Here is a 13,416-nt window from a genome sequence, read left to right as displayed (position 1 = left end):
CACCATGTGACACTCCTGGTCCCCATTCCCACTCCCCCGTGAGTAAAAGTTTCCTCAGCCCAACGGTGTTGGTGGTATGCTTGTACAGCCGACAGAACTGTGAACCAAATAAATCTCTTTTCTTTATATTAATAATCTACCCTGTTTCAGGTATTCCTTTATAGCAACACAAAACAGACTAATACCGCTATATTTCTTGCCTTTCAGTATTTCACTCTCCTGATTTTCCTATTACCTCTTTGGCAGCACCTTTCTGATCACCCTATCAAACCTTTAAATGGTGAAGTTCTTCAAGTCTCTGGCCTAAGATGTCATCTTATTTCACGTGAAATACTAGGCAATCTTATTCATTGTCCAAATTTCCATTACTAACTAAATTATAAAAATAAAACAGAGAATCCCAAATTTTATCTATTTGTATCGGTCCTCAGGTTCAGGTATAAAACTCTATATGCTACTTAAACACTTTATTTTATTTTATTTTGAGACAGAGTCTCGCTCTGTTGCCCAGGCTGGAGTGCAGTGGCTCGATCTCGGCTCACTGCAACCTCCACCTCCAGGGTTCAAGCAATTCTCCTGCCTCAGCCTCCCAAGGAGCTGGGATTACAGGTGTGTGCCACCACTTCCATCTAACTTTTTCTATTTTTAGTAGAGATGGGGTTTCGTCATGTTGCCCAGGTTGGTCTCAAACTCCTGGCCTCAAGTGATCCACCGACCTCAGCCTCCTAAAGTGCTAGGATTACAAGTGTGAGCCACTGCACGCAGCCTACATAGACACTTGAAACGCTCCACAATTTATGACAAAACCTGCTCTTCCTGCTCTTTCCATATATTGGTAATGATATTTTCAATGACACATGGCTCATGCAACACACCTAGTATACATAATCTTTGACCACTTCAAACCTTACTCCCTAACCTTTTTTTTTATTTTTTTGAGATGGAGTCTTGCTCTATCACCCAGGCTGGAGTACAGTGGCACGATCTTGGCTTAAATCTTGGCTTACTGCAAGCTCCACCTCCCGGGTTCACACCATTCTCCTGCCTCAGCCTCCCGAGTAGCTGGGACTACAGGCACCCGCCACCATGCCCGGCTAATTTTTTGCATTTTTAGTAGAGATGGGGTTTCACCGTGTTAGCCAGGATGGTCTCGATCTCCTGATCTTGTGATCCGCCTGCCTTGGCCTCCCAAAGTGCTGGGATTACAGGTGTGAGCCACCACGCCCGGCCCTAACCTCACTTTTAATCCATAACTATATTGTGCCCTTCCTCTTCCTCAATACTGGTGAGATCTGCCTATCTCCCTCCATCTCCACTATTACCCTACTTAAAGCCAGCATCGCCTTTCATCAGAACCACTTCAGTCACCTCCTAAATGCAGCAGTTGCCCAGTTATCCATGGGAGAAACGTTCTAAGAACCCCAGTGGATATCTGAAATGACAAATGGTACTGAGCACTTGATTCTGTTTTTTGCTATACATACATACCTATAAAAAAGTTTAATTTAGAAATTAGGCACAGTAACAGATTAACAACAATAATAAAATAGAACAGGCCGGCTGTAGTGGCTCACGCCTATAATCCCAGGACTTTGGGAGGCCAAGGGGGACAGATCACCTCAGGTCAGGAGATCGAGACAAGCCTGGCCAACATGGTGAAACTCCATTTCTACTAAAAAGACAAAAAAATTAGCTGAGTGTGGTGGTGCACACCTGCAGTCCCACCTAAGCAGGAGGCTAAGGCACAAAAAATCAATTGAACCCGGGAGGTTGCAGTGAGCTGAGATCGTGCCACTGTACTCCAGTCTGGGCGACAAAGAGAGACTCCACCTCAAAAAAATTTAAAAATTAAAAAAAAAAATTATAACAATTTACTATGAAAAAGTTACGTGAATGTGGTCTCTCTCAAAATACAGTCTGCATAACAACAACCATACACACAGTGGTGGTCCCATGAGATTAAATGGAACTGAACAATTCCTATTGCCTAGTGACATAGTGATGTAATAGCCATAGTAACATGACAGAGCAAATTTTAAACTAAATGTAGTGTACATTAAGTGCACAATGTTTATAAAGTCTATGGTAGTTGTAGCAGTCCGTTCTCTCACTGCTATAAAGAACTACCCAAGACTGGGCAATTTATAAAGATAAGAGGTTTAATTGACTCACAGTTGCACATGGCTGAGAAGGCCTCAGGAAACTTTCAATCATGGTGGGAGGGGAAGCAAGCACGTCTTACATGGCAGCAAGCAAGAGAAAGAGAATCTGTACGTAGGAAAACACTGCCACTTTCAAAACCATCAGATCTCAAGAGAATTCATTCACTGTCACGAGAACAGGATGGGGGAAACTGCCCCCATTATCCAGTCACCTCCCTCCTTCAACACATTGGGATTACAATTCCAGATGAGATTTGGGTGGGGATACACAGCCAAACCCTATCAGTAATGTACAATAATGTCCCAGGCTTTCACATTCACTCACCACTTACTAACTGACTCACCCAGAGCAACTTCTAGTCCTGCAAGCTTCATTCATGGTAAAGTCCTATACAAGTGTGTTTCTTTTTTTCTTTCATACCATTATTTTAGCTGTCCCTTTTCTATGTTTAAAAACACAAATACTTACCATTATGTTAAGTTGCTTGCAGGATTCAGTAATGAAGCATACAAGTTTGCAGCCTAGGAGAAATAGGCTATACCTTGTAGCCTAGGTGTGTAGTAGGCTATACAATATAGCTTTGTTTAAGAACATTCTAAGATGATTGTGCAATGACAGAATCACCTAATGAGGTATTTCTAAGAAAATACCTCCTTCCTGCATGACACAACACATGATTCTACCTCACTGTACTCTACTCACCTATTTTCAGAGGGGTTGATCATGGGGAACTAAAATCAAGGAAAGAAAAACCACAGATAATGGAAAATGACTGTAGTCTCTTAATATTCACTCTTAACCAACTATCACCAATCTGCAGAATGAAATTTTCACAAGAAAATGAACTTCAGAAATGGAAATCCAAATGCACCACTGCCCACTTAAAAACACTTCAATAGGCCGGGCACCATGGCTCAAACCTGTAGTCCCAGCATTTTTGGAGGCTGAGGCGGGCGGATCACGAGGTCAAGAGATCGAGACCATCGTGGCCAACATGGTGAAAACCCATCTCTACTAAAAATACAAAAATCATCTGGGTGTGGTGGTGTGCACCTGTAGTCCCAGCTACTCGGGAGGCTGTGGCAGGAGGATGGCGTGAACCCAGGTGGAGGACGTTGCACTGAGCCGAGATTACACCACTGCGCTCCAGCCTGGCAACAGAGTGAGACACTGTCTCAAAAACAATAACAAAAAGAAAACAAAACAAGAAAACCACTTCAATAGTTTCCCCATATCATATAACCCTTTCTTACCTCCACAACCTTCCCTCCTTCCAACATTTCACTTTATGGGCAACACTGGCTTTTTCTTCTTTCAATTCTATAAATTCTACAGAGCTCATTCCCACTTCAAAGGCTTTTAACGGGTTGTTTTTACTCTAAACGGAATATTATTATTCACTGTACCTTCTTTTGCAGCTGGATAACTTCTATCTATCCCTCTGGTCCTTGCTTAAAGTCACTTCATCAAAGACAATGTCTCTGAATCTCCAGATGAGGTCAGGTGCCATATGATGATTTACCTATGCTTACTTCTTGGGATATATTACAATTACAATTAACTATTTATGCAATTAAACTAACTCCTCTGCTAGATTATAAGCTCCATTTTATGGCTGTAGCTGCCCCTAACATCAGGCACAGTCTCCAGGCACAGTAACTCAAAAACTACATGATGAAGGGATAAAAGGAACAAAACTACAAACATCCCATCGCTGCTATAACAAAGAAAGAAAAAAGAAAGAAAATTTTTAATTTTCAAAAATAGGCCAGATTCGATGGCTCATGCCTGTAATTCCAGAATTCTGAGAGGCCAAGGCGGGCGGGCGACGTAAGGTCAGAAGTTCAAAACAAGCCTGGCGAACATGGCGAAACCCCATCACTACTAAAAATACAAAACCTAGGCTGGGCACAGTGGCTCATACCTATAATCCCAGCAGTTTGGGAGGCCAAGGCAGGTAGATCACAAGGTCAAGAGATCGAGACCATCCTGGCCAACATGGTGAAACCCCATCTCTATAAAAAATACAAAAATTAGCTGGGTATGGTGGTGCATGCCTGTAGTCCCAGCTACTAGGAGGCTGAGGCAGGAGAATCACTTGAACCTAGGAGGCGGAGGTTGTAGTGAGCTGAGATTACACCACTGCACTCCAGCCTGGTGACAGTGCAAGACTCCATCTCAAAAAAAAAAAAAAAAAAAAAAAAAAAATTTAGCCAGGCGTGGTGGCAGGCACCTGTAATCCCAGCTACTCAGGAGGCTGAGCCACGAGAATCACTTCAACCTGGGAGGTGGAGGCTGCAGTGAGGCGAGATCTCACGCCACTGCACTCCAGCCTGGGTGACAAAGAGAGACTCTGTCAAAAAAAAAAAAAAAAAAAACTCAACATTCATTTTTATATAATTTCGATGACACCATAATCCTATTCTTTTGGACAGCAATTAAGCAATAAGAATTGAGAAAAACTTCTAGAGAGCCAAAGCAAATAATATAAGATACAGCATTTATAAATTACCTTTGTGTCTTTTAACATTTATATACTTTATCTTCAAGACACGAAAATATATGTACAAAGATATTTTATATAACCATTTATAACCATAAAACTTTTATAAAAGTCTGGCCGCTGCAGTGGCTCTCACTTGTAATCCCAGCACTTTGGGAGGCTGAGGCGGGTGGATCACTTGAGGTTAGGAGTTCAAGAACAGCCTAGGCAACATGGTAAAACCCCATCTCTACTAAAAATACAAAAAATTCACTGGACGTATTTACTATTAGCAATTTAAATCCAACAATATATAAGAAGAATAGGCCAGTTGCGGAGGCCCACACGGATTACGAAAGTAATCCCAGCACTTTCGGAGGCCAAGGAGGGAGGATCATTTGAGGTCAGGAGACCTGCCTGGCCAACATGGTGAAACCCTGTCTCCAAAAAAGAAAACTAACTGAGCAGGGTGGCATGTGCCTGTAATCCCAGCTACTTGGGAGGCTGAGGCAGGAGAATCACTTGAACCCAAGAGGCGGAGGTTATAGTGAGCAGAGATTGCACCACTGTACCCATCTCCAAAAATAATAATAATAATAATAATACACCATGACACCAAATGGCATTTAGTATATAACATTTGAAAATAAAACAATGAAATTTACATTAATATCTTTAAATATATAGCATTATCTCAATAGATACAGAAAAAGCTTTTGAGAAAACTCAATATGCATTCATGACATAAACCCTCAAGAAGCGAGGGCTAGACCTTACTCAACTGTGTATTCTCCATGGCATGGCATGACTATTCCTCTTGGGGTCTGTGACTATAACTATCTTTTCAATAGGAGTCACAGTGGCTTCTGTTGGCCTTGTCATATCTAAATAGTAATAAAACCTATATTTGAAAACAATCTGATAAAGTTCATCAATAAAACCCCTACAGCTGACTTATAATTAATGGTGTAACACTGAATGCTATCCTAGAAGAATGAAAACAAGATTAAGTCCATTCTCTAAGGGAAGAGAAGAAAAGGAATTACAACGGGAAAAAAGAGAGAAAACTGTTTTATGACAATCATCTATTAGAAAATCTAAGAAATCTACCTAAAAAACTAGTAGAATTAATAGGACTTAAGTAAGGTTGTAAGAAACAGTTTAATATACAAAAATTCAATTTCCAACCAAAAATTAGAAAATGTTATAATACTTTATAATTGCTGAAAAATGTGTTTAATATTTTAAAATACAAATAGCATCAAAAAAGGACCAAATACTTAAAAATAAAAATAATTTTAGGCCAGGCGTGGTGACTCATGCCTGTAATCCCAGCACTTTGGGAGGCTGAAGCAGGTAGATCATTTGAGGTCAGGAGTTGACCAGCCTAGCCAACACGGTGAAATCCCATCTCTACTGAAATTATAAAAATTAGCTGGGCTTAGCGGTACATGCCTGTAATCCCAGCTGCTTGGGAGGCTGAGGCAGGAGAATTGTTTGAACCCAGGAGATGGAGTGAGCCAAGACTGTGCCACTGCACTCCATTTAGGCAACAGAGTGAGACTCCGTCTCAACAAAAGGAAAAAAAATAAGTAATTTTAAAAACAGACCAAAGGCTAAAAGCAACAAACAACTGCTCAGGCAAAACAAAAAAGACCTAATAAATGGAGAGATATACTATACTAATGATTAAGACTCAATGGTTGTCAAGATGTCAGTTCTCCTTAAACTGATCAGCAGATTCAAGACAATTACAATCATGATCCCATCAGCCTTTTTTGGAGAAGAGAGAAAAGAGATTATTAAAATTGATACGGAAATGTGAAGGATGTAGAATATGCAGAACTTCGAAAAAGAAGAAAAAGGTTTAAGGACTTGCAATTCTGACTTCAAGACAATATAAAGTTACAAAATAATCAGAATACTCTAACTGAGCTAGACAAACAGATTTTTTGAGCAGAAGGAAGATTTCTGAAAGAGATCCCACTTATGCAGCCACAGGATGTTCCCAAAGCAACCCAGTGAGAAAAGGAGACTCTTTTCAACCAATGGTGAAAAACAACTGGACAGCCATATGCAAAAAACTCAAACCTACAAAAATAACTACAGATGCATCACAGACCTAATACAAATTAGCAAAAGCAAAACCTTTAGAGGAAATCAAGGAAACTACCTTCATGACTTCGAGGTTAGGCAAAAGTGTCTTAGCTCACAGTAAGCAATAACTACAAAAGAAAACATTGATAAATTAAATTTATCAGATATAAGTATTTCTGCTCATCAAAAGGTACAGTTAAAATAAATAGGTAAACCACATAGACTTGAGGAAAGTATTTACAAAACATTTATCTAACAAAGGATGAGTATTTAGGACATAGAAACACCTTCTGCAACTCAGATGAAAGAAAGAAAACAAAGAACACTAAAGGCTAAATGAACAAACTCATCACCAATGAGAGCACACAAATCGTCAACACACGAGCTAAACGTGCTCAATATCACCAGTTCTCATGAAAAGGTAGATTGAAACCACAATGATACCACTTCCGGTCAAGACGGCATTAATAAGGGGACCAGATTTAGCCTCCTTGCATGAAATAATAAAAATCTAATAAAATGAATGAAACAACAACACTGAAGATATTGGACAAGTAACAAAAGACAGTGATCCCTGGAAGACAAAAACAAACGGGCTGCAGGCGTGCCCAGCTTACTGCCTCGAGAGTTTCCAGGTCGTGGAACAGGGAGGAGGAACCCAGGCAGAGCATGTGGTCTCCCCAAGTTGAGGAAATGAAGCTGGAAGTCCAAGGAGACCAAGGTGCCTAGAGCTCACAAGGGAGACCAGCACTGAGTAGACAGCTGGAGAGAGAGACAGAGAGAAATGAAGAGATCTACAAAGGCTCACCCTAGAACTTTTGGTTGAATGACAAATCAGCACTTGCAATGTAAAGGAACTATCCAAGGGCAAGGTGAGAAATCACCAAAAGAATTAGAGGTAATAGCATCCAGAACTGACATAAGGATGTGAATAGTACCCGTACCCAAAATCCAAAAGCAAATGATGTGATGTAATTTATATCACATTGGAGATATGACATCGGAGTACTAGGAAAGAAAAGGCTTCAGAAGGAGGAAAAAATTAACCCTAAACACAGCCCTGGTCTAGTCAAAGAAAACATAAAAGACCCAACAGAAAGAAACTGTTTTCAAGCAACTGAATAATACTACAGAACAAAGTCCACAAATACTTTTAAAAGGCAAGCAAAACTAGAGAAATGAGAAAACAAGGTAAAATTCCCACTGGTTAAAAAGTCAATCAAAATTTATAAGACTTACATAGAAGCAGGAAATTACACCCCACAATGAAACAAAAAAAAAAACCAATTTTGAAATGAAACAGAAAATAGAATTAGTACACAAGTCCTTTAAAACAATTATGATGCTATTTCATGTGATCAGAAGGTTAGAACAAACAAGTAAAAATATAAAATATTTTTAAAATTTGAACTTCTAAAGATGAAAAATTACAAAGTCTAAGATGAAAAATACACTTTGAAATTTACAACACGTGAAATCAAACTTACTAACCTAAATGAAACAGAAAAAAAAAACACTAAAAAATGTAATATGTGATAATTGAAATAACTTCAAGAGGCCAAACATACTTGTAACCAGAGCCACAAAACAGGAGATAATATAGAAAAAAAACTTTAGAAATCATGGCCAAAAACTTTCACGTTTGATGGAAATCATAAGCATATATAACACAGCGCTCTATTAATCAACTATCAGTCATTAGAAACATGAAGAAAAGTGGCTGAGTGCAGTGGCTCACGCCTGTAATCCCAGCACTCTGGGAGGCCGAGATGGGAAAATCTCTTCAGGCCAGGAGTTTGAGACCAGTGTGGGCAACACTGCAGAACACCGTCTCTTAAAAAAACAAAACAAAACAAAACAAAACACACACACACACACACACACACACACGAAACATGGCCTGGCCCTGTGGCTCACACCTGTAATCCCAGCACTTTGGGAGGCCGAGGCCAGCAGGTCACCTGAGGTCAGGAGTTCGAGACCAGCCTGACCAACATGGACAAACCCTGTCTCTACTAAAAATACAAATATAGATAGGCATCGTGGTGCATGCCAGTAATCCCAGCTACTTGGGAAACTGAGGCAGGAGAATTGCTTGAACCACGGAGACGGAGATTGCAGTGAGCCGAGATTGTGCCACTGCACTCCAGCCTGGGCAACAAGAGGGAAACTCCGTCTCAAAAAAAAAAAAAAAAAAAACCACACACACAAAAATTAGCCACGGGTAGTGGCACACACTTGTGGTCCTTCCAGCTAAGGCAGGAGGAGGTTGAGGCCATAGTGAGCCATGATTGTGACCCTGCACTCCAGCCCAGGCGATAGAGTAAAAGTGTATCTTCAAAAAATAAGGTAAACCACGACCAAAATGACTAAAATCAGAAATTAAAATTCTAATGCAGCCAAAGAAAAAGATCTTATTACACACTAAAAAATCAAAAGAAAGTTGAAATCGTTATAATACTATCATGTAAAGTAGACAAAAATAAAAATTTTATGAGGAAAAAAGAGCATCATTTTATAAACATTAAGGGTTTAATTCATCAAGAACACATTCAAATCCTAAACATTTATTTACCTATTAATAACAGAGCTTCAAAATAAATAAAGCAAAAATGAAAGTACGAACTGTAAGAAGAAATGAAAGAATCTACAATTTATTTTTATTTATTTATTTATTTATTTTTTTGAGACGGAGTCTCGCTGTGTCGCCCAGGCTGGATTGCAGTGGCCGGATCTCAGCTCACTGCAAGCTCTGCCTCCCGGGTTTACGCCATTCTCCTGCCTCAGCCTCCCGAGTAGCTGGGACTACAGGCGCCCGCCACCTCGCCCGGCTAGTTTTTTGTATTTTTTAGTAGAGACAGGGTTTCACCGTGTTAGCCAGGATGGTCTTCATCTCCTGACCTTGTGATCCACCCGTCTCCGCCTCCCAGAGTGCTGGGATTACAGGCTTGACCCACCGCTCCCGGCCAGAGTCTACAATTATATTTTAAAATTTCAGCAAACCTCTCTATGTGATAGAACCAGGTCAGGCGTGGCGATTCACACCTGTTATCCCTGAACTTTGGGAGCCCGAGACAGGATTGCTTGAGCACAGGAGTTCAAGACCCACCTGAGCAACACAGGGAGACCCTGTCTCTACAAAAAGATTTTTAAAAACTAAGTGGGTGGGCCAGGCGTGTTGGCTCACACCTGTAGTCCCAGCACTTTGGGAGCCTGAGGCAGGCGGATCACCTGAGGTCAAGAATTTGAGTCCAGCATGGCCAAAATGGTGAAACCCCGTCTCTACTAAAAATACAAAAATTAGCTGGGCGTGGTGGCGTACAACAGTAATCCTAGCTACTCGGGAGGCTGAGGTAGGAGAATCGCTTGAACCCAGGAGGCGGAGGTTGCAGTGAGCAGAGATCGCGCCATTGCACTCCAGCCTGGGCGACAGAGCGAGATTCCATCTCAAAAAAAAAAAAAATTTTTTTTGCTAGGTGTGGTAGCATACGCCTGTAGACCCAGCTACTGGGGAGGTTGAAGTGGGAGGATCACTTGAGCCCAAGGGGTGGAGGCTCAGTGAGCTATGATTGTGCATGTCACTGCACTCCAGCCTAGGTGACAGAGCGACATCATGTTCAAAACAAAGGAATGATAATCATAATAACAGAACCAGTAGACAGAGAATGAGTAAGGATACAGAAGCTTGAATAACATCATTAAGCAAACTGACCTAACTATAGAATACTCTGCACAAACTACCAGAATAAAAATTCTGTTCAAGTGCATTTGGAACACTTACCAAGATATACTATATTAGAACCAGAAGAACAACTCTTGGTAAATTTAAAAGGTTTCAGGTCTTATCACGAGTTTTTTTCTTACCACTGTGTTATTAATTTAGCAATCAGTGACAGAAAAAAAAAAATCAATAGACAATCCCGATATTTGGAATCAAAACATACTTTTAAAATAACCAATGGGGACCGGGAGCGGTGGTTCACGCCTGTAATTCCATCACTTTGGGAGATCGAGGCAGGTGGATCACAAGGTCAGGAGTTCAAGACCAGTGTGGCCAAGATGGGGAAACTCCATCTCTACTAAAAATACGAAAGTTAGCCGGGCATGGTAGCAGGCACCTGTAACCGTAGCTACTCAGGAGGCTGAGGCAGAGAATTGCTTGAACCCAGGAGGTGGCGTTTGCAGTGAGCCAACATCGCAGCCGCTGCACTCCAGCCTGAGCGACAGAGCAAGAATCTGTCTCAAAATATAAAATAAGGCCGGGCGCGGTGGCTCAAGCCTGTAATCCCAGCACTTTGGGAGGCCGAGATGGGCGGATCACGAGGTCAGGAGATCGAGAGACGATCCCGGCTAACACGGTGAAACCCCGTCTCTACTAAAAAATACAAAAAACTAGCCGGGCGCGGTGGCGGGCGCCTGTAGTCCCAGCTACTCGGGAGGCTGAGGCAGGAGAATGGCGTAAACCCGGGAGGCGGAGCTTGCAGTGAGCTGAGATCCGGCCACTGCACTCCAGCCTGGGTGACAGAGCAAGACTCCGTCTCAAAAAAAAAAATAAAATAAAATAAAAAATAAAATAAAATAAATAAATTAATTAATTAAAATAACCAACGGGTAAAAAAAAAAAAAGACAAAAATATCAAGTATTTTTAAGACAGTTAAAGCAGTAATTGAGAGAGAAATTTATACAATTACACGACTATATTAGAAAAGAAACAAATCAGTGACTTCATCTTTTCCTTAAGAAACTAGAAGAGCAAAAGAAAGATCGAGCAGAAGTCAATGAAACAGAAACAGAAAAATAGGGCACACTCAATGAAATCAAAGGTTAGACTTACACTTCTGGGAGTATGGAACGGACATACTTTTGCCTATTCCTCCCACTAAGTACAAATTTAAAAAGTGAATATTATAAATGAAACGAATATTCTCTGAAAGGTGGAGAGAAGGCAAATTAGTTCAGGATCACAAGACACAAGGCACAGTAGAGCAGTAAATTCCCTGGGTATTCTTCTTGACTAATGTATCCTACTCCTGAAATGCAAGAAGTGAGTACATCAGGAACACCGATGGGCACAGACCAAAACAATCCCCAACAGGGCCGGGCGCGGTGGCTCAGGCCTATAATCCCAGCACTTCGGGAGGCCGAGGCGGGTGGATCACCTGAGGTCAGGAGTTGGAGACCAGCCTGGCCAACATGGCAAAATCCCGTCTCCACTAAAAATAAAAATTAGCCAGGCGTGTTGGCCGGCGCCTGTAATCCCAGCTACCCCGGAGGCTGAGGCACGAGAACCGCTTGAACTCGGGAGGCGGAGGTTGCGGTGAGCAGAGATCGCGCCGCTGCACTCCAGTCTGGGTGAAAGAGATTGTTTCCAAAAAAAAAAAAAAAAAAAAAAGAAGCCCCAACGAAAACCTTCTCTCTCCGGACCAAATTACCAGTAAAGTGGTATGTTCCCCAGAAAGAAAACTTTTGAAGAAGAACTGCTCTAATCCAGCATAACACCACAGAAAACCTAGCCCCACCCATACCAGCAATGATCGCATGGGAACTAGATATCCACCCTTGTGAGACTGTCATGAAAACAACCCTAGATTCCCACCAGGTCGTGTCAGAGCAAATTAAGCAGGGCACTGGAACTTTCATTCCAAATGCTAGTTAATGAGCATCCTCTCCCCACCGTGTCAGTGGAGAAACGTGGGGAAGCCTGGCCTTCACCACCATCTGCCAGTAATAGGGCATCCCTCCCTGTTCCCACTGGAGCGGTAGCAGAGAAGACCCAGGAGAGAGTCAGAACTTTCACCCACACACAGTAACAAATGAGGCCACACCCACCAAGGAGATCAGGCAGGTGGGGAGCCACGACTTCCACCTCTGCAAAGAACTAAAAGGGAGGCCGGGCGCAGTGGCTCACGCCTGTAATCCCAGCACTTGGGAGGCCGAGGCGGGCGGATCACGAGGTCAGGAGATCGAGACCATCCTGGCTAACACGGTGAAACCCCATCTCTAAGAAAAATACAAAAAAATTAGCTGGGCGAGGTGGCGGGCGCCTGTAGTCCCAGCTACTCGGGAGGCTAAGGCAGGAGAATGGCGTGAACCCAGGAGGCGGAGCTTGCAGTGAGCCGAGATCGGGTCACTGTACTCCAGGCTGGGTGACAGAGGGAGACTCCGTCTCAAAAAAAAAAAAAAAAAAAGGAACTAAAAGGGAGTTTACCTCAAACGTCAACATAGACAAGGTAGAGAACCTGAACTTCATCCCCTACGTGGCTTAACAAGGTGGCACCAACACTCTATCCCTGTTAGATCAGTGTAAGAGTTAAAACAGTTGTTTAAGCTGCATAGTCTCATGACAACACAAAAATGTGCAGGTTTCAATCAAAAGTTATTTGTGATACCAAAAAGACACCAAGAATTGGGAAGATTTCAAATTGAATGGAAAAAGGCAATAAACAAATGCAAACATCGATATATCTTATTTCTAATATCTCACAGATATTAGAAATAAGAATCAGAATTAACTGAAAAAAACTTTTTTTGTTTGTTTGTGGTTGTTTTTTGTTTGTTTTTGGAGATGGAGTCTTGTTCTGTTGCCTAAGCGGGAGCGCACTGGCATGATCTCAGCTCACCTCCCAAATTCAAGCGATTTTCCTGCCACAGTCTCCTGAGTAGCTGGGATTAC

This window comes from Macaca nemestrina, chromosome 17 (assembly GCF_043159975.1).
Source record: "Macaca nemestrina isolate mMacNem1 chromosome 17, mMacNem.hap1, whole genome shotgun sequence".
NCBI classification, from domain to species: domain Eukaryota; kingdom Metazoa; phylum Chordata; class Mammalia; order Primates; family Cercopithecidae; genus Macaca; species Macaca nemestrina.
This window is presented reverse-complemented; position numbering follows the sequence as displayed.